This window comes from Vidua macroura, chromosome 7 (genome assembly GCF_024509145.1).
Source record: "Vidua macroura isolate BioBank_ID:100142 chromosome 7, ASM2450914v1, whole genome shotgun sequence".
Taxonomy (NCBI): Eukaryota; Metazoa; Chordata; class Aves; order Passeriformes; family Viduidae; genus Vidua; species Vidua macroura.
This window is the reverse complement of record NC_071577.1, coordinates 11472564-11495599: the sequence shown is the minus strand read 5'-3', so window position 1 is coordinate 11495599 and position 23036 is coordinate 11472564. Positions and strand designations below refer to the sequence as shown.

Here is a 23036-nt window from a genome sequence, read left to right as displayed (position 1 = left end):
CAGGTTAAACATGTGTAATTTCTTAATCTAGGCTACTCTTGAATTTTAACTAGGAACAGTGAACTCATAATCCGATTTATTAGATAACGTTCAGACATACTGAACCACACCAAGAAATACTCTTAATGAGGATCTGACTTGGTCAAAAACACCTTGCTGCTTGGAACAGGCAAACAGAAATTGTCCATGACATGATCAGAGTCTTCACAATACATCAAATATGTGAGGAGTCTGTGATTAGGATATATGTATAAAATGGAATGATAGAATATGCAGCCTATAACTCTGCACATGGAGGAAGTCCCTACATCCATGGTGTGTTTTTCAATAGGTTGGAGGCAGAGGGCAAGAAACTGCTTCTGCCATAGGGAGTGCTTTCCTTAATTCCTACCACTGAGGCCAGGTGCTGTTTGTAACACAGAGGTTAACTGTACATTAAAAACATTAATTCTGTAGCTTTGGACGCTTTAATGTCAGGCAGTGTAGTTTTTTTTTTTGTATCTTTTGGCAATATTTCATAGCAGGTGTTCACTTCTCCCAGGCTTGCACTGTTCTAAATAAAACAGTGTTTTTTTTATGTAGCAAGGAAATAGTGTTGGTATAAACCATACACTTAAATATCACCACATATTTGTGATGATCTTTTCCTTTCCCTTGCCTAATTTGGAAGTGAAATATTCCTTCCCTTATGGAAACACTGGTAAGCCTGTTTCTCTACCATTTTTTCTGTAATTCTCAACAAAAACTGTCTTTCCTAAGAACTAAATGTAATGACTGGAGTTCTGCTTACTCTAATTAGAAGACCATGTTAGGAAGCCAATTAGTCATGCCCTTTAGTCTAACTACAGGCCAATTTCATTGTATAATTGCATACTAATGCACAGCTAGGTATTTTCACCATGTTTTGTCAGATTCTGAATGTCCACATCCTGTTTATAAAATGTCTAGGTGTAGCAATGAGGACCTTTTTATTTCCTCATGAGGGAGAAAGAGCAATGATTGTGTATTAATCCACAATATGGGAAACAAGCTGGATAGATAGCAGTGAAATCAGGAGATGCTGATATTGCTTAGCAGGAAAACCAGTCTACAGCACTGTGAACTTCTTCAATTGATCTAATGAAGTCAGGCTGTATAAAGATATGCAGTAATAGTAAGAACAAACCCACAAACCCCAAAATTTAATTGTGAAAGGGTTATAAATATGCAAAAAAACTTTCTTTATCTTTTTCTAAATGAAAGGATTATTAGAAACTAGTTGAATGTCAGTGGGTGTGGAATTACACAGATCAGAAACTACAGGGATGATTGATTGGTATCAGTAATTACATGCTCTGACTAAACACTTTCAGATTCCTGGTGTTACTGTGTCTTGTACCCAAATAATTTTACTGTAATTTCTGTGAACAAAAAAGGGAACAAAACCAAAAAATACCAAAAAACCCAAAAAATAAAGAAACAAAACCTCAAAACCTTCCCACAAAGGCTCAAGGTTTATTTTTTTTTTTTGATGTTTGGCTACAGATATAGAACACCTTTAATTACTGATTGCTCATAGTACATAGAACTGGCAAGAAGAAAGAAAGGTCATTGACGTTTTTCTACTCTCTCTTGAGTGCTTCTCTATAACAATCCTAACTTACAGCAGGGAATGTGAGTGGCTGTTCTTAATGTTTACTGTTCTGATCTTACTCAAAATGAGTTCTGTCTGCTTTTTACATGGCTGGAAATAGACCTATGAAAGAAAGAGAAAGAAAGGAAGAAACTAGATTTATTGAATGTCTGGAGAAGAGATAGTGTCAGCCAACATTGCCCTATCAATTTCATACCATAAATTATATTTTCTTAGATGAACAAGTGGGGAATGCAAATGGTTTCATATCTTTTAGTGTTTTAAAACAAGTTGTATATTAGGACTCAGCACTGGCATTGAATTGTATTCTTTTTGAAAGTCTCCACCTCCACTCTGCTGAACAATATTTATTGCTATCATAGGCCTTTAGAAGTTAAGATGTATTTCAAAACAAAATTATTACTTGCTCTTGGATTTTGGATGGAGGTTTTTATTTGTTTAAAAAAATAGATGAGTATCTGCTATCAGACTTTCCAGGGTTATTAAGAAAGGTTTACTTTCCTATCAATTTGAATCTTAAGCATCTACCATGAATTTAAACTGGTTCTTAAAGAAGATTAAATTCATTTTTATTGCAAATATGGTTCTTTTCCAGTACCTTTGGGAGAAGAAAGGCAGATGAAAAAGAGAACATGATGTGAGCACTGAAAAGATGAGAGGCACACAAAAAATGTGAACTGCTGAATTTACTGTCTAGCTATAATGAGGTATTGCTTAACAATTAAGTTAAATTATGCAGCTGTTTCCTAGTATATTGTGCTAATGCATCTGAGAAATTACAATTTTCTGATTGAAGAACGTTATGTGGAGGAAACTGTAGCATTCCCCATTCCTGCAACAATTCATTTCATGATTAAAAAGGAAGCCGGTATCTTTGCAGCTGTCAGGAATAGGCAATAAAGGATGACAATCCAAGGGGGCCTGTTAGTCACTGACACAATAAAATAATGCCAAACAAAAGCTGCAGAAGGAAGTAAGCTTGGAAGGGTAGCAATGACTCGCAGGCACAGCTCCTGGGTTTCTGTGGTGAAGTGGCTGCAGAGCTCAGACTGGCAGAAACAGCTTTGAATGTTTCAAAGAGAAGTGATGCCACACATGATACTTCAAAGACAAGTGCTCAAAAGTTTCAGGGAACTCAATACTTTAAAGCAAAAATTGCACATACATCAGGGGTGTGCATCAGCTTTAAAAAAAAAGAAAAAAAAACCAACCCAAACTTTACTAATCAGTAAATCTTAATTATCTTTACATGTTAAAAATAAATTTACTTGAATGACCATTAAGTGAATTGCAGATTTGTAAAACTAAATAATATTGAAAACATAAACCCAAGGAAGTACACTGGTGTTCCAAATTTTGCATGTGGAATGGGCTCATGGGAAAAATAGCTACATAAAGCAGAGAAGAAATTAGGTATGTTAATTGGAGCAGGTGGCTTAGATTTTATTACTTCATTTTTGACCAGCTTGAATTCTTGAGACTATTTAAATTCCAGACTAACAAATTCATAGATAAATCTGTATTACCCATTGTTTTAACTTATTTATGCAAAAAATATCACAAACACAAAAACTCTAGATGAAAACACATAATAGCTTTTGAGTAGAAATGAAAGCTTTTCAGTTAACATCCATACTTCAGACCATCCTTTTATTCTGATCATCTGTTTCGCATGATTCTTTTGTTTTAGTCAGCATTTCCTTTTAAAAAAGGTTGAATTGGGGGAAAATGTAATTTTATTTCACATTTTATGAGGCTGAATAACATAAAATGACGTTGTGCCATGCTTCATGACCATGAATATTTAAACATTTTCTATAAATACAGTTACCTATTTTTGTTTTAATCTTGTAAAAAAACACTGCCTGGAAATGATAATGAAGAAACCTAAGAAAATACCAATTGGAATAAATCTTGCTTTTGTTTTTATCAGTTGTTCCACAAAGGCAAAGCAGATTTGGCCTTTTAATTTCCTTGAGTGACCTAATTCTCTAAGCTTCTATTGTACTCACTTTTTACGTTGAGTTACATTGTTATACATGAGAAAAAAAAGAAGTTTATGATCAAGTAAATTTCGAAGGGTTTTTTTTCAATCTTTTCTACTATTTATCTAGTTTGTGTTTATGAAGGTGAGACTGATGGCACTTTGCTGAGGCAATGCCTGACCAAGGTACCTTTTACCTGCTGGGAACCTTTATCCAGTTGAGAAAAAATCCTCTGAAATATTCAATGTCCTTCCCTTTTGGAGCCACTGTGAACAATTGACCCCTCTCCAGAGGTTTCCTGTTGTCCCTTTTTCCCTGCAATCTAAGGAACAACAACATGGTAGGTAGTGGATTGTAGATTTACCTTGAGCACCTGAACTATGACACAGTGTAAAGTATTCCTTTTGGATGTCTCTGCTTGCCTGGTACATTTTTGAGCTGTCATTGCTTTTATGCACTTTTCCATGAGCCCACCAGCCAGCTTTGTTCTTTTGTTCATGCCCACTTGTGCCTGCTGCAGAGATGGAAGAGGCTTTGCAAGAGCATGCACTTGGCAAGGAGGGAAGAGCTGAGGGGAAATATACTAAAATAAAACCATGTATTGTTGCTCTTAGGCATCGTGGAATTGGAACAAAAATCAGAATGGAAAAATATCAGCTATTACTACAGGAGCAAACCAGGGAAACATTAAAGTAGTCTGCAACTCTGAAGTATATTTTCTTGTCAAAATTTTTTTCTTTCTCTCTTCTACTAAACAGGAAGTCTGGAGCTAGTTTGGTGTGGATATCCTAAGTATGGAAATGCCAAACTGGACAAGGAAATAACCACTGCCCTTGCTGCCACAGCTCCTATGCTTCCAGTGACAGTATTTACTTTGTGTTGCATGTTTGTTTTAGAGCAGTGTTCAGAGTCTTGGCTGTAAACTCTCACACCTTTTGCTATAAAAATGTCTTTTGTCTGTGAGGGTGTCACCTCTGGGAAGCCAGGTCCTTCCAAACGATGGAGTTGAACAAAATGAATTATTACATGAGATGCACTTGACTGTAGGAAGTGATGGGAACAAGTGTCACCACTGCATTGAACCATGTAAGAACCATATAGATGTCACACATGGTCTCTCTTGTATAAATGTACCTTCTTATTTAGACACCTGAACAGATAGAAATGTCTATAGCATCTTCATGACCAGGTTCTCAACGTAATGCAGCATGTGTGTTGATATTATAAAAACCATAAATAAAGGAAACTTATGTGCTAAGTTCAATTCTGAGTCATATAAATATTGCAATATTTTACTAATTACTAATGTTGTGGCCATATAATAACCACATAGAATTTATGCTTCTCAAAATGGGAGGTTACCACAAAAGCTGTCACAGACTCTTAACTAGTGTCATAAATATTCCACTGTAATATATACAATAAGAAATCTTTCACTGCCTCTCCCCGAAGGTATATTATTCAATTTTCAGAGTTACAGCACAGTGATAAATTCGAGCTTAATGTTGTTGTGCCACTAAGCTAGCCAAGACTTTTTATAAACAACAGTCCAAATGTTAAAAATACAGAAAGCAGTCACACTGGTGTGATATTGACTCCTTTCTTTCTTGGTCATTTCCTTGGTTGTTTCTCTTTTTTCCAATAGACCAAGAAAAGTTTTTATACTTATTACAATTTTTCAGCATAGATCATCCAAGTTTCTCAAGCAAAACTTGTGAAAATTACCTGTGCCTTAGGCTCAGTTTTACAGTGAGCATGATATTCTAGGGAAACTCACAATACAAACCTGCTCTTTGACACACGTGGTGTAAAAGTGATGTTGTGCCATAAACCAGGAGACATAGCCCTGGAAACAGGTTTCATTTTAAATGAAGTAAGCAAAGCATCAACCTGAGAAACACTGATGTCAATAACCAGGATAAAAGTCAACATTAACAAGCAAACTCTAGCAGAAAGGGATGTGTGGACACTTCAGACTTTTAATATTTACCTATATGCATAAAAGTAGACCAAATTCAGCCTTTTTTTTTTTTTTTTTTTTTTTTTTTTTTTTTTTTTTGAGGGACTAATTAATTTTATTGGAGAGTAAGTAAATTCAGCTGCGAATCCTAGAGAATCTAATGACTTCCAGAGATTCAGAATGAATTCAGCAATAAAAGCTAATTAGAAGGGAAATGGATGCCTAAAGTATCCCTGGTGTGCATAAAGAAAGAGTATAAAGACCATTAATTGAAATTAAAATTTAACAGTAGCCTAATGCTGCATGACATAAAATTCCATCTGTTGTGCAGAGCCACTAAACAAAGATACATGGGGAATAGTGCTGGAGTCTGAGCTCTGCAGCCAGTCAATGAATGTATTTTAATGTCAGATCACTTCACACAGTGAGAAGTCTGATGTTCAGAGGAGTCAGTTTAGGGTGTGATAATTTCTGTAGCTACTGAAATAGGGAGAAAAAAGTAAAAGTGATGCTGCATTAGTGAGACATTCTATTTTTTAATGAAGTAGGTGGGAGTTCTTCCTGCTTTTTTTTTTAATCCTTACAAGTGCAGAACATGTATCCGTGCATTTTAGTACATATAGGCTGTACCATCTTTGTCCAAACCATTTCTTAGAGGTGCCTCTGTGGTGCAGGCACAGAAGCAGGAACAAAGTCAGTGTCCTTTCACACAGCATCTCATCTGAAATGTCATGGAAGTTTCTACAGAGCATGTGTAGGGAAGTAAATGAGAACTTTGAATAGCTTCTCCTGGAATGTCCAACTTCTTGTGCTGATCACAAAATGTCTGGGAATGTCTTTTTTGTTGTTTGTTTTTTTTAAAGACTGATTAACAGTGGTTGCTGTAACAACTTTCAGTGCACATATCTCTGGCATGAATTCCCCTGAAACAGTTTTCAAAACATGGAATGATCTATTGCTGAAAGGTGGTTACATTGTACTGGCATTTCCATATTAGATGAACACAGCTATAATAGTTCCAATAATTCCATGACTAGATACATGCAGCAACTAAAAAGAGTCTTGTTTTTTAAATGACATATGAATTACTTTATTTCTAGAGGATTTATAATTACTGAGAAATTTCCAACACAATGATTTTACTTTCAGGCTTATGTGTTGGACTGGAAAAGCACCCTTTCTGAAAGTGAGCCTAACAAAGTGATTGTATGATTGTTAGCACAACATGACTGTGGACTGTGATTGTTATGTGAATATTGTGCATGCTGAATAGGCCATAATGTCAAATTAGATGCTATTTGAGATTCATACGGTACATTTTCTGAATGCCCACATGTGCATTAGTAATTCAGCACTTCCATTCTAGGACATCTCTCAATGCAGAGCTAACAGCTACCACAGAACACACACAGTGAAAGAAAATAAGAGGTTGCATGGAGAGTCACCATCACATAGTGTGGATTGAAAGAAAAAAAGGCTCTTTATACTAAAAAGTTATCTGAGCAGAGATCAAAACAAAGGTTGTCTACAACAGAAAATTCTGTGAGTTAGCAGAAGGGGAAGAACTACAACCAAAGATAAAAACAAATTCATATTCAGCAGTTTTAGGGGTATTTAGCTGAAGGTAATTAAGCACTGGATGAACCAGCAGCAAAATAAAAGGGGGTGACCTCTTTTTTGGTCTGAGACCGAGGTCCACTGCTGTTTTGGACAGTCCTTTTAATCATTTAGAATACACAAAATACAACTGTAAACAGGTTGCTAATGAGGATATTTCTAACTTGGATTTGCAAATTTACCCAAAAGAAGAGCAAGGTTTTCACACAGAGTAGAAAAATACTATTAGAGATTTAACTATGCATATTTCTTGAGGGAACCAGCAGTTAATGTAACAGTAATGATAAACAATGATATTAAAATGCAAAGAAACAACAGGTGTATCAAGCTCTTGCCAGGTTGGCAGCCACTCTCTATGCCAGGCAAAGCCAGGTAATTCAGTGCAGGATATTCTGTGAGTTACAGAAGAGATCACCTGGCAGATGGGGCAGCCAAGGCAGGGGGTGGGATAAAATTGCCTGCCTTGCCTCTCGCTGCTCCCTCCCTCGCAGGCCACTCTGTGCACTTGGCTCTTGCTGGCCCATCAGCCTGTTCCTTTCCTCTCATTGCTCTTGCCCTGTGTATTTGTGAGCTGCTAAGTACTACAGTGACTTTACAGTTAATTTGTTAATAAGAAATAGTACACCTCTTAAGTCACTCCACACACATCTTTCACTAAGCATCCTTGTAAGAACAATTCTCTGGATGAGCAGCTATTTCCAATATTTCCTAAAGTTTTTGTCACTGCAGTCCTTAGACTAAACATTTGGTGGACTATTTATGCTAATAATATTCTAATTTTTGCTCTTTTGATATCAGTGTTTGATTCAAAGAACCTGTCACAGTGTTTGTCCTATTCCCAAAACATTAATTTGGGATGAAAGAGATAAGTGGCTGGTTATGTATTTGCAGCAGCAAAGTTAGGTATCCACACAACCTTTCCTGACTTTTCAAATTGTGTTTAGGTAGTTCAATGCACCTATATGAAACCTGTTAGACTGTGCTAAACCAACTGTCTTTAATTCTTCTCCCAGTAGTAATCTTCATCTGTAATTAATTGTAAGGTGCTTGTATAAATAATATTGCCCATTAGTGAGATATCTGACAGCTTCCATATGCAAATGTCCCTCTCTTTCAGCCTAGGTGTAATCACAATGTACATCATATCAATAAACATATGGCAAATCATTTTATAGAATTCATTTCAGTATTGCAGGATACTTGGGAAAGACATTGTAAAAGCCATCTGCATGCAAGATAATGAGGGGTGTGACAGGCAGGCTGCAAACTGTGAAAATCTTCATATCTGCTGCATTGTTATTGCACTTGTCCTTATCATGCAATGACAAAATATGAAATTGGTACCCTTTCCTAGAGCTTCAACTTTTGAACCTCAGACGTTAGCAGCATAAAATGGACACGTAGGTAAAGCTAATTAAGTTTCTTTAACCATTTACTTTGCTTTTAAAAACATATTGATAGATTTAGGTACTTAACAAAAGTTAAAGAAAAATGAGATACTGCTTTAAAATTTGACAGCAAGATAGTTAACATTAGTCTGTCACATCTCTCCACAAGATTAATGTGCATGATGAAAGTATTTTCTGTGTCATTATCCAGAAGGAGAACTGCAAAAATAATACCAATTTCCATATATATATTTTCCCAAATATCTTGTTTAAAACCACAATGTATTGAGACATAGAAAACTTAATCATCAAACTGCAAAAAATTGCCTGAGAATGAACATAAGTAGCAGAATATTTCACCTCAAAAAAGTTGTAAACATGATCTGCACATGGTTCTTGAGATGTTGTGAAATTGGTGCCTATGGTAATATCAACAACAAACTTGTTTATTGAAAAATTTTATCTTTAAAATGTTTGTTGGCTACTTTTAGATACTCATCCAATTTAAATGTCACATATAGAATGATGTTTCCAGTTTTGACCTCATGGGTCAAACCCACCATTTTCAAATCAAGTTTTTTTTACCTTTTTTGTGTACATTGTCCTGGTGAGAGAACACTATTGTCTGTGGCTGTAAAATGAAAACAATGAGATATTTCACCCAAAATCCTCAAATATCCAAAACATCAGGGAGAGTTAGGTAAGATGTTTTTCCCCCAGAAGATGTAGTCTTTATGAAAAGGCAATCAACTAGGCTGTTCCAAAGATTTATTCCAAACAAAATCTCCCTTTCTAAATTTATTTTCTCCAGCTAAATCTACAGCTAAATTTGGTACACTCCTAAAGAGATTTAGATTTTATGCCCATGTTTTAAGGCAATTGAGAGACCCATGGTTTAATATTTCTTAATGTTCTTTCCTGAAGCAATTGTGTTTGACTGTTCTTCCAGGAATCAATTTTCAGGGATACACAGTCAACTCACTTTTATTGCAACCCATTTCAGCCATTAAGCAGCATAATTTCAGCTACCATGGAAATGCTGATTAAATTTACTGGTTTTATTTTGACATTTCAGCTGCGCCTTGACAACTAATGGCTAGTTTGGTTAGGCATCAAAGGGGCATTGAATCTTTGGAGTAAAAAATGGAGCAAGACCGCATCTCAGAAAATGAGGGATCGCACTCACCCGCACTCGGGGCTTGGTACATCAACATCCACGGCTTCTTCATCCTCTGAGCATGGTGGTGGCCAGTGAGCAGTTAGAGAAACACTCTGACTAGGTGGCAAGCGTTAACACCACAGTTTACGAGCAGCTTCTGTCAAACGAGGGTTGGGTCGAGGGGCTGCTTGTTGGTGTGGAGAGAGAGAGAGGGAGAGGGAACCTCCCGCCTTCTGTGGGCACCTTGGAAAATGGTGTGTGCAGTGCCCAGTGTGGAATTGCCCAGTGCCACTCGCTCAGATGAGTGCAAGGTTTAAAAGTGTGAATATTACAGGTGGCATGCGAGTTCCCAACTTGGCCTGTGCCATAGCCCTTATGGGCTGTGCTGGGTCCGTGCGCTGAGGGGACGGTGCTGGGGGGCTGCTGGGCCTGCCTGAAGGGGTTCAGCTCTGGCCATATCCACCTATTCCAGCTTGTTCCAGCTGGTTCCAACCTGTTCCAGCTGGATCCAACCTGTTCCAGCTGTTGCAGCTGCCCCCAGAGCACAGCCAGCCCTCAGCCATGAGTGTGATGCCCCGGGCGCACCTGTTTGAGTTCACCCCTGAGGCCGTGAGGAGAGCAGAGAAGCACCTGTGAGCAGCAGGTGGGGATAAGTAGGGGGTGTTAGAGCAGGGAGTGTGCCTGGGGAGGTGCAGCCTGTGTCAGGAGCAGCTTTAGCCCACGGGAGCTGTGCCCTGTGGGGAGAAGTTGATGCTGGAGCAGAGCCCCAAGGAGGAAGGTGCTGCAGGCAGGTACTGCTGTGTGCTGGCCCAGTGCCTCTGTGCCACTCAGGGTAGGAGAGGGGGTGGAGTAGAGCTTGGGGTAAAGGGATCACAAAGGTTTTTTAAACTGTCTGTGATCCTTGCTATCCAACTCTATCTTGATTGACAAAAAAAAAAATATTAGTGGATTTGCTCAGGAGTCAAAGGGATGTCTCTGGTTTGGCTCTGCCAACACCTTGGGTGGAGAAATGCAACCTGGGTGTCTCTCTGGGCAGGAGCTGATATACCTGAGTGTAGCAAATGCTGGTTTAAGGATTCTTTTGTTTTCTTCCATTTCTCATAAATTTTAAAGTAAGTTTTGTTTTTTTTTGTCAAGAAGTAAAAAACCCAAAGTCTATGTTCTTTGTCTGCCAGGTATTGTTGTGCAACCCTTTTATGGTGCAGAAGTATTGTTCCTGTCATCTGAGGGGTTTTGGGTTTTCTTTTATACATTTCCTCTGTAACTCCATGTAAATGGGATGTAAAACTAGATTGGTATTCTTTTTTTATGTTGTGATTGTAGGGTATCTTTAAAATTATTCAGAAAAGGTTTTGACTTAACTTTAACTCTACCTGATTTGAGTGTTAGTCACTTTAAGAAAACTGAGAAAAATGCAGCTCTGTCAAATACTTTGCATTCCTCTAAATTTTTATTGCTTCTGGACCAGAATGTAAGTGTGATAATAGAATTCTGATATGTCTAACCTATTGCTTCGTTGTTACTATAGTAAGGGGTGAGGTGGCTGGAAGTTTGTTTGTTCATTGTGGACTTTTTAAAATTAGTTTTAAGCAGGCCTCTTCAGAAGTTTGATTGTTTGCTTGGTGCCAGGCAGTTGAATGAACCTGTACTTAAATTGCATTTTATTTTTTGTTGGCTTCACATGCTCTAGGTTGCTGTTTAAGACATCTCTGTTGATCAGCACTGGAGTGCCAGGGATATAAACCTACTTAGGGTTGCATCTCATGGTTTATTTTCCTAATTTACTAAAATATTTTGCTAGACTCTGTCCCACAGTCAGTGTTGAAGTCAAAACAGATGAATATCTTGAAAACTTAGCTATTCTGACAGCTGAAGTTTTCTCTCATTCCTCTATTTATTCCTGCCTGTTACTGCAAGTGTTTGACCTCATGTTTAATACTGGCACCACTTGGCATCTACTCTTTATTGTATTTGTATGACCTAAGAAAATACTTTGCATTTTTGTGATGCTCCCTTACTGAGCCAAATAATGAACAATCTCTAGTTAAACCTCACTTCCATCAGAGATTGTAGAATCATTAAGGCTGGAAAATACCTGAAAGATGGAGTGTGTTAACCTCAAAGTCTAACTGAGATATAAATGTTGTGTTACTTGTCCAAGCCTCTGTAAAATTAGTGACAAATATGAAGAAATGATGTAAAAAAAAAAAAAAAAAAACCTGGCTTCTGGCCATAATTTAATTTTTCAAAGCAAGTTGTAAATACTTTATGTAATTAGCACAATGATATAGGCATTTTAAAGCCTGGAGGTGTTATTGATGGAATTTCTTTCTTTCTTTCTACTGTGGGATTTTTGGCAAGCCCTATTGCAGGAGTCTCACTTGTCTGGATATATGGGGATAAAAGGGGTGGTCTCTTAGCTGAGCACAGCAAACACAAATAAGTAAAAGAAAATATTTTGATGGCCTTAGAAATTATCTGATAGAGAGGGCTGCTAACTTAAATCTCCTTGAGCCACACTTTGAACCCTCCTGGCATGGTGCAGTCATGTTATTTGTATCATTAAATAATCTTGAGTACTGTGTGTTATGCTCTTGTACTTAACACCCACTCATTTTTGAAATGGAACCTGCATATTACAGTGAAGTTGAAAGGCATATAGTCTGTTGTGAAACATGCAAATAACACCCTTTAGTGCTGAGAGAAATTAAGCACATATATCAAGAGGAGAATATGTCCTAAAGTCTAATTTGTCTAGCTGTTTTCACTATAATAAACTGCATTTTATCTCAATCAGTGTTGTTATTTTTGCCAATAGGTATTCTGAAACTTGATACTATGAAAATTCACGGCAGCAGGAATTAAAGCTCTTCTGCAGAATGAAATTTTGAATCTCTAGAAGTCTCACAGATTTCTAAATAACACCATGTGGTAAAACTGTTCCTTGAGCCAATACATTTATGGATTAACTAAGTACTGCTTGCTGTGTTTACACATACAACCTCCCTTCAGAAATTTAATTTACAAAACATTACAGCCTAGCAAATATTATGTGAAGATCTGCTGCCTGGCATTATTTTTACTTGAGTTGTAGATATATTTTCATTTTCTTGTCCCATTTGCTGTATGAGGCCTTTGACCACTTTGGGTGGTGATTTTTCTTCTCAAAATATCCTCAGTATGTTTACATCAAGGAATAGAATTTAGATGATGGGAACGATTAGATTCAAAGCAATAACATAGCTGTTTGGTGGTTTTGGTGTTTGTTTTTTTTTTAGACTGTGATAGCAAATATAGATACTTCTGCAGCACCACAGACCATATGTGCACAACAATTCCTTGCTGTGTATTTCTGGCTTGTAAATACAACTCCAAGCTTCCTTTGATGTTAACTCTCAATGTTTGTTTCTGTTCGATTTCACCTGTCAGTTACCATGTTTACCTCTGACACGATTTCTGCTCTGGAATGAGCTTTCCACAAGGCAGTGAAAACCCTTTTCTAGATGGCTTATATACTGTAAGAAAGACCCAGGTGTCTGGATTTTAAGTTTTTCCTAATGTTCTGTGTCTTTTTGGCTTTTTTCATTAAGTACTTGTTATACTCCTAGGAAGCAACAGCTTTTCTTGAAATATAATGGCACAACTCTACCATTTATCACTGTCTTCCATGACCCGTGAAGAGTTTCAGCCTTGCATCAGAATATCTGATTTGTAATTCAATCCTCTGAATTAGGTAGTGTGATGGGTGCAAAAAGCTTGGGCAGTATACTGGTTTATATAAAAGAAACCCAAGACATCATCTTGTTGGTTTAAAAACCCTCAAATGCACACACACCCATGCATTTCCCCCCTAAAAATACCAGACTCCCAAACAGAAAACTCAGAGAATGTCTTCTTTGTAAAGCAAAGCTGGAGGAACTCTTTTCTGACTCAGTCGCATGCTTTTTGTTGGTTTGGAGTAATTGTAGTGTTTTAGCCAAGACTTTCCTTTGTCTCTGCTAATTTCTGAAATGACAATGAGAGTGTTCTATTAGTAGAGGGGTACTCCCTTCTTCTGTCAGTACTCCAAAGGCACCTGCCTGCCTAATTCAAAAGGATGCCTCTTAATCACTGTAGTTGGGAATACAACAGTAGTTAATGGTGAGAATGAGCAATTTTGGGATGTTGCTTTGAATTAGTTGTCAGATATGATTTTCCATTGTTTTTCTGAAGGTGGAAAACCTGACTACCAGCCCAAATTGGAGAAGCTAGGCACATGTTCTTCCCCTAATACCAAATAATAGTTAGAAGCTTGAGTTGGTTCTATCTCTCCTGCCTGCTTTCTACCACAGTTAAGGGAAACTGGAGAAGCTTACAAGTTACAGGAGATGCAATTTCCCCTCATGCTTTAATTGCCCTTCCTCTCTAGCTCTTGATCTGTGTGTGAAGGTGTACATGCAGGTTTTTAACAGAAATAATACTGGAAGGGACTTTCAGAAGTACTTTAGGAGCCTCTATTGCACTTCTTTTTTCCTGCCATTTCTTTTGCCTGTTAAAAATACCAGCTTAGAGATGATGTCCATCTCACTTGTGTTGGAAGGGAGGGCAAAGGGCTGAAATAGAGGCTGGCTAATTTTCTGGGGAGGAAATTGAATCTTTATTGTTTCAACTGCAAGTTTTTCTTATCTAGTGCACTATGGCTACAGGTGTGTTCATCACTTGTCTGACAAAAAACTTTTGCCGAATTACAGACTATCATCGCATTTCCCATATTCCTTTCTTTCAGCTAAACGGTTCCAAATACTTCTGTCTATAGCCATAGGTAATGAACCCTGGCTGTTTCAGTGCCCTGTTTCCCTCTCTCTAGTTAGTCTATATTTCCTGGAAATCAAAGCGAGGAGCTGCATGGCATGCTCCAGCTGAAGCTTTATTGGCCCTGCCTAGAGGGAAAAGATTGCCTGATGCATCTTGACTCTCATTTCCAGCTGTCTGATGGGGGTATTTGGCTTTTACTCAACAGTATAACGCTGTTGACTCATGTTCATCAGTGATGCATAACAAACTCATATCCTTTGCTGTAAAACTGCTAACTTCTTGATCCACGTTTCTACATTTGCATAGCTAATTATTCATGCTTAGGTTCAGAACCTTGCCTTTCTCCCCACTGAATAAACATCCTTTGTTTTTCAGCTGCTTTCCTACTTGTCGAGATAATTTGAATTCCTAGCTTGTCCTCTAGCTTATTTGTAGTCCCTACAAGGTTTGTTATCTGCAGATTTGGAAACTCATTGAGATTTCACAAATCTGTCCTGAAGACAAAGGTCTTAATATTTGGTACTCATCCAAATCTTGAAATACAGCGAAATCAGGAAATGCACTTAATCCTTAAACAATGTCTTTCTTATTGTGAAATTTTAAGTTGTCTATTCCCAAGTGATGTGAATGTTAGGGGACCATGTTAGTTTAAGAAGATGAAAGAAGAATGCCTGCTCTATTTCCTAATTTACATTAAAAGATATCTCTGTGAAATAATTAGTAGCTTGGATCAATTTATTGAAACAGCAAGAAATTTTGAACAGATTTTTATGAAAATAAGAGGCCACACTTTAGGCAGACGGGTGAAAAATCTGTTAATTGCAAAAAAATATGCATTCAGTTATTTCAGTTTAAGTGCAGTTTTTCAATATTTCTGTAATTCAAAAAGTTTCAGGTTGGCTTACTATCACTGTACAATGCATCTGTGCTACTAATGGCAAAGACAGGCCTTTGGGGAATTTTTTCAGAAAGTTATTGAGGGGGCTTTGGGGTTTTTTTTTTCCTTGGTTTTTATTTAGTTTTTTTTTGTTTGTTTAGTCTGGAGGTTTTTTGTTGGTTTTGGGTTTTTTTTTGCACACTGGCAGTGTATATTTAAGGAAGAATCTCATTCAGAATTTGAGCTGAATATTGAAATGTTTTCAGAGTTCAGGCCAGGATATAACTGAAGGCTTTAGAAAGGAGTCCTGTCCCTGCAGCTTGAGACACCTCCAGCCTATTCCTGCAAAGCTTTGTTTTTCTGTGGGTTGAATTTTAACACTCAGCAGAGGTACCTGTGCCACAGGAAAAGGCTAATGCAGGTTAGCATCAGCACTGTAACTGTTAAAGATGTTAAAAGATGTGTAAAGTTGTTCCATTAGCCAGAAAAAGCCTATTCCTGCAAAGCTTTGTTTTTCTGTGGGTTGAATTTTAACACTCAGCAGAGGTACCTGTGCCACAGGAAAAGGCTAATGCAGGTTAGCATCAGCACTGTAACTGTTAAAGATGTTAAAAGATGTGTAAAGTTGTTCCATTAGCCAGAAAAAGCTACATTTCATGTACAGTGAAATTTTTTTTTTTTTTTTTGCAAGTGTCACTAAGGTCACCCTGGGGACAACTGCAGTACTCCTGAGAGTTTGAAGACATTGCACTGAGCAATCCTCCCAGCACTCCTATGAGAAACTGATAAGGGTGGGTTCATTGTAAGATTTAATAAAGCTGAAAATAATTGTCACTGGCAATAATGTTTTTTAATTATTCTCAGATCCTGTGAACAAGGTCATGAATGAGACTGCGCATTGCAGGAATTTTGTATCTTAGAAAATTGCTTTGTGGTATTTTTGTTTTGAAAAACATTTGTGTGCGTGCTGAGGGGAAAGAAATTACGTTCCAAATTATGTATTCTGCCCCATTCTAGATAGTCAGTGCCTTGTCTAGCTCAGGAAAAGCTTTTGAAAAGCTTGATTGTAGTTTAGAGCCAGAGCGTGTCTCCACACCATCATACAGAATGACCGCTCTTGAGGAACACTGTCAGGAAGGGACTCTTGTTTATTCATCTGAATATTAATACATTTACAGACTACATCTGTAACAACATTGTCATGGTTCCTTGATTCACTGCACTACCTAAACAGTCCTGGAGTACACAGAAAATGCATCAAAGCGACTCAACACACTCCAGTTTCAAAGCACATGTCATAATACCTTTAAGGCAGGGTACAAACAATACCAGGAGGAAGGTCAGACCTGCCCAGGGAGATTTGAAATCTACAGTGAAAAACTGTGAAAGAAAATTCCCTTCTGTTTCCAGTCATGTGATGATCATTATTTAAAATATTTTTGTGTTGCACGGTGAGTTTTTTTAATGTTGTGGGGTGTCAGAATGCAGTATAGGGTTGTAGTGGATGAATAAGGAAGGAGGGGGTTCATTTCAACTGCTGAAGTGTGAGACAGAAGAATAATCACAGAACTTGCATGAAAAAGGCATTCTGCACCTTATGTGCACACTGTCAATCCACCAAAACCATAAACAGAGCAATTGCTTTTATTGGTTTCAGAGTAAAAGTTAAAATGAAATTACTGTAGCAAAAGGAAATCCTTGCACTAAGTGTGTGGTGGTGAATATGTGCAATTAAAGAACTCGGGTTAGTCTGACAATTGATGATTTACACTGTTCCACAACTGAATTCTTGTTGCAATTTAACTCCTACAGGGAAAAGTCATATACGTAGGAGAAAAAACCCCAAACTTGTCATGAATGCTGCTGTACTTTCTTTTCCTCATTTTGCGTATGCCTTAAAAAATGTTACTTATATTTTTGTAGAAGAGTTCTTCAAAGGATTGCCATTTAGAATGGTATAACGGCTTTCAGCATCTATGAATAGAAGAGTTACAATAGTACCTGTTTCAAATTGTTAGTAATTAAATTGTTAGTAATTAAATACACTGAGACAGCTCATAAGACTTAAAACTGTGATGGTGCACAGATAAATAATTATGAATAATAAGACTCTCTTCAGCTTCATTAGCAGTGAGGGTTAAAGATAAGTTATCAGTCTCTTAACTGTTCTTGATAAAACTAGACTGGGTGTCTTGGAGGAGGCTTAGCAGGGCTGGGAGGTGTTTTAGAGCTTTTCTAAGGAGGCCAGAGAGCTGCCATGCTGTTATGGCTCTTTCTGTATCTTTAGATAAAAATTAAGAGAGAGCATTAAAAGCAGACATGAAGGATTATTGGCTTTGCATGAGAAAAGGGAGCTGCAGATGATGTGTGGTGATGCTAATCATTTACCAGGAATGGTTAATCAGTAATGGAGTTTTTGTGTTTGGGTTCAGTATCCGAAAGCAGAAGATAAGCAGTGCGAATCACACTTAGATCAAGAATGAATTAAGTTCACCTTTGTGCTAATCATAAGAAATGCATTTTTTCACTTTGATGTATCTGTCTCTTTATAAGATGGAAGAAACTTTCTTTTAGAAGTATTTATGTTCTGTAATCTGGAGCAACCTGCTTCAAAGTGCGACAGCTTTTTACTGCTTGGCACCTTTCTGAACACTTATTCAGTTGCCTTAATAAGATAACAATGGCCTCAGTTGTGAATGACTCTTGGTTGCCCAAGCCATTAGCTAAGGCAAAATACCTGACAATTCAGCTTGACAAACTTAATGAGAATTCCAAGGCTGCTTAATTTATCAACCTTTAACATTAGAATGCTCCTGCAAAGCTTCAGTGTTATGAATGTTATGTGCTGAATCTTTTGACAATACATAATGATCCTCATCATTGTGAGACCTCTGAATAGAATAATCTAATCAGTTCATTAAGACCAGAAAGGTCTGAACAAAATAATAATGCCATTGTTTACACTCCCAGCAATGAAGACCGAATTAATTTCTGGTGTAATTCCCTAAACTTTAATACCGCAGCTCCATGAATACTTTGAACCTAAGAAAAAGAAGTCCTTCTTTGTGAGGAATGCCAAAACTCCACCCTGGCATGATTTTGCATGGTTACCCTCTTGACTTAGGTGTATATTACTAGAGAATCACAGAGACTGAGTTGTGTGTGTTATTTTGTGTAGAAAGTGGATTTTGAATCGCTTAAGTACTAATGGGGGAAATATATGGCTCATCTCCTCTGAGATGTATGGAGTGATCACTTTCTCAATGTGACTTTATCTTGGTCGTTTTTGATATGTATTCCAAAACAATATACATGATGAAGTTGTACTAAGTGTAAAGATACTGTGTGAATCCAGAGAACATGACTAAGTCTGTTTGACTATCACTCTGCTGCTGGAAGTGAAATGGTGAGATGCACTTAAGTGAGATATTTGGAAAAATCTACCCTGACTTAGGGAGGGTGCACTGCTGTGCAAGACTGTGCAGAACAGCTGAATTCAGTTTCTGCTCTCAATTATTCAACATCTCCCTCTCAGAGACTGTAGAGAAGGTAAACTACTAAGTTACCTGTAGTCCACATAATTCTGTCACTTCAGGCTTGATTTTGTACCCCAAGACACAGTTGTGACTTGAGATGCAGGGGCTGGGCAGAGACTTACTTGAGGAATGTTAAGTGCTCTATGAAGCTTTATTTGTAAATTTGTTTGCAAGCCACCATGTAGATCTCCTGCCAAACTGTGCAGCTGCTTGCAGTAATATCAAATTTCTGTGTTTTTTAGACACCTTGTAGCAATTACCTACAAGGGATACAATTGATTAGATGACTAAGCACTTTGTGACAACCTAGGGAAGTTACCATCCTGATCAATGTTACTGGAGCAAATATCAGGCACTGAATGAAATATGAGTGATGATTAAATTATCTTGAAGATCTTATACCCCTTAATGCAGTATATGGTTTACCCACTTTTGCGAGATGCAGGATTTTCTGTATCTTGTTTAAAGGGTTGCAGAGTCTTAAAGGTTCTGTTTAACTTGGAAAAAATAGTTGGGAGTTATTCATATTCTTCAAAGAAATATAGTTCTTTTCTTTAAGGCTGCTTCACAGAAGAGTTTTAGACAGGCACTTTTCCATCCACTGTGTTGAAATTACATTTCTCTACAAACAGAGGTCAGTGGAGCTCTGCCAATTTCTCAGCCTGTGTAGAGAAAAAAAGTGCTGAAGCCTGGTGGCCCTTGGTGGAGGGAGGCTCCTTTTGGTGCTTCTGCCAGTTACAGCAAGAGTCCTGGACTGTTCACTTCCACACCCATTCAGTTAAAATTTGCTTTATGATTACAGAGCTGGAGCCATGGCCATAATTCCTTTCTCTCCTCTGGTAATCAGAAATGCGATTTAGTAAAAGATTTGGAAACATTTCATTTTGGAGGAATGACTGATTGTCTGGCTGTTCATGTCTTCATCAATAAGCAACCACCAAATCACTAAATTTCCAGCTTAACCGAGTATAGCCAAATCACTAAACTTTTCCAATAAACTAATATAAAATCTCTACTTGCCAGTGTTGAAATAGATCACAGGCAGATTGCACTTGATTTATAAATGTAGAATAAATAACATAATTTTATGCAAGAATATACAGCAGTGTATTTCTGATTATATTGCTGCCTTATGTCATTACTAACACCTCCAGAAATAACTGACTTGAGCACTTCTTTCTTATCCTTAAAGAATCAAAATTGTGGCAACTTCTCTTTAAAAAGCACTGACTATTGTACTTCAGAAATCTTCAGACTTAAGATGAGGAAAGGGTTGTTCTCACAGCATTTACAATGAAGTTTTATTGTTCCTAGTACTTGTTACAGATTGTGAGTAATCAAAACATGCTAGATTGACTATTACTAGGTTTAAGGATTTCTTCCCTGTGCCAAGTTTTCTATAAAGTGTTTGTTGAAGTGAGATATAAGCAACAGATGTATCAAAATGGGACGTTCCTGAATATCCCTGCCATAAGGCATTTCTCATCAACTCATTGCTGACACTGGTAATCCTAATTATTTTTAAATTATTTTATGTGTTTGCTGATACATGAAATGTATAAATCACATCTTAGCCTAATGTCTCTTTGCACAGGGTTTTTTATTGGTTCCACCTGTTCAGGAGATGTGATGGAACTATGTAATATTTAAGAGTCAGACTATTTGGAACTAGTTATTGGCTCACATTACTTTCATGAAACAGGGCAATCAGTATTTTTGGTTTTAAAATAATCATACTATTCACATGATAGGTATAATTTTGACTACTACCTAGCGAATCTGAAAATCTAGAGGTTTTTTAGCATTTTTTAATGGACTAAGTACTCTTAATAGTTAGGCTTTTAAGAAGTCTGATTACTCTGTTATAGTGCACTTTCATGATTAATTCCAGCACCAACATTCCCTAGCTATTTTCTTAGCACTTCCAGCAAAAGCTTGTCACCATGTTTTTACCCAATGAGTTTCTAAAAAGGCCAATGGTAGTTTTTCTACTCTCTCCAGTTTTTATGAAATAAAGAAATCATGGTTTTATTTTTATCCTGCTTTTATTGTAAAAAAATTAAAATATTAAATTAAGAAATGTCTTATTAAGAGTTCAGCAAATCCCCAAAGAGAGACAGGTGTTGATAAAAGATGCTACTGGCATATGGATGTTAATATCCTCATTCTTTTTCTACAGTCATAAGAGAGACAGAGGTTCTGCATGCTTGAATTACAGTCTAAATATACCTTCTCACTCCAGGTAAAAACAGCAAGGTGTCTCACCTTGACTTATAGCTTGACCTTGTGAAGAAACACCTCTTTATTAAAGTATTTTTGAGGAGAGTTATTAAAGATACATGGAGAAAAAAAATTGTCTGATATTGAGACAGATTCTGGTATGATCAGCATTAAGTAACACAGTAATTTTTGTTCTCATACTCTTTTGAATGTACTAATTTTAGGCAAAAATAAGATGCTTAGCTAAACAGATTAAAATAGTTTTCTCAGGGTGGACCACTTAAGACTTTTTCCAATTCCACTTTCCTTACTTTACCCTGGTGTGAAGATCTCAGTTGGGTTCTCCCAGTCCTGTTAGAATTTGTGCTCATTCAAAGATTTCATTCTTGACAGATAAAAATTAAAATGTCAATCTCTGCAGTCCTTTTCCTCTTCCCCCCACAAAAATGACAGAGATGGAATACTAACCTTAATCCAGATGAAATATGTAAGGGACTTTTTAGTGAAGCAAAGAGGGGGAAAAAAGCTTAGAAGATGAGATTTCTGTAGACATAATGTGAAGTTTAGACTCATTTTTCTTGCTGGGCTTTTCCCCTGAGAAACGGTGCTGTAGTAGGCTTTGCCCAAGACAGTACAACCACCCCCCTTGACCAAAATGTAAACATTAAAACAGAAGATGACTTGTTTCTTCATTGCACAAAGATGAAAATAAAGCCTGTTATCTGAAATTGAATCCTTTGCATGAGGCATCCTTATGTTCATACTATGACCACAATCAAATAATGTATCAAAAGCCAGGGGTTTAATCTTCTTTGTTCTGTATAAATTAGGTTTTCCCTATTTTATTAGCATTTTCATTAAAAGCTACATGTTTTTTTCCACAGCTGCAGCTAATAGTGTCTGAACACTTTCATTTCTAATGAATTAAATTAAAAAAATTGCTGAAAAACTCTAGCCTGTTTTCTCCTGCTATTCAGCATCTACTTATTTTCAACAAGATTATCTCCCTAGGGGAATGTATTTTAGGCATATTGATATGTTAAAGGTTGCCTTTTAAACACACCATTTAGAAATATGCTAAATGAATGTGTATTTACTATCTATATAGTACCTAGAACAGATTATGATAAAATGTTTCATATCAGATGTGAAAAAAATGTCACCTACTGCTCACTTGTAATGTCTTTGTCATTGTAGACTACATATTTAGGTCAGATTAAATTGCAAGGAAAATAACTCGAGTTGGACTCAATGATCTTTCTCAGACTATGCTGTGACTCAAATATCAGAAAGTATAGTGTTTGTTCTACACCAAGTTAGACTTCTGTTCCTGACTAGGAAAGGTTTTCAATACAGGAAGAATTTGAAGTTACGATTATGCAAAAGGGAAAAAAAAATAAATCTATCGCATTCTGTTCTGATTTAAATTAACTCTTGTTGTGGAGCCATTGAATTAGTCTTTACTTAGCTATTGGACACTGAACAATATGGGATTTTGGTCATTCCATCCTTCAAGCATTTGTGGAATAATATAGTTTGGAGGGGATATCTATAGGTTATCTAATCCATTTTAACAACTTACATGTTGGAGACTTAATACTAGATAATCTCTTCAATGACCTACTTCACTAAAAAAGACTCTACACATCAGGAGGGAGCATGTCTTTATTATATTCCTTCTCATTTGTAGAATTTTCAAGATAGTTCATAACACTGAGATCATGTATTACACTAGGGTAGGCAATTAACTAATTATATAAACTATATGAGTTCTGGAGTTTTTTTTAATGCTCATCTTCACCAGTGGAATCTCCAGGAGTCATAAAGGATAAATAAATTAGGGCAAATATTTGGCCTCTGGGCTTTC

The 23036-nt window shown here is 37.0% G+C and overlaps 2 long non-coding RNA genes across 2 annotated transcripts in view; one reads left to right on the top strand and one right to left on the bottom strand.

Moving 5' to 3' along the window:
- Nucleotides 1-1573: 1573 nt before the first annotated feature.
- On the bottom strand, nucleotides 1574-10258 carry LOC128810120 (uncharacterized). Its single transcript, XR_008437944.1, has 3 exons — nucleotides 9770-10258; nucleotides 9169-9214; nucleotides 1574-1735 (listed from the first exon to the last, which is right to left on the bottom strand). It is a non-coding gene; the product is annotated as an uncharacterized LOC128810120 (long non-coding RNA).
- The window catches only part of LOC128810121 (uncharacterized), a 60488-nt gene continuing 47702 nt past the window's right edge, over nucleotides 10251-23036 (top strand). The window contains exon 1 of the long non-coding RNA XR_008437945.1: nucleotides 10251-10374. This is a non-coding gene — a long non-coding RNA (uncharacterized LOC128810121). The remainder of the gene's footprint in view (nucleotides 10375-23036) is intronic.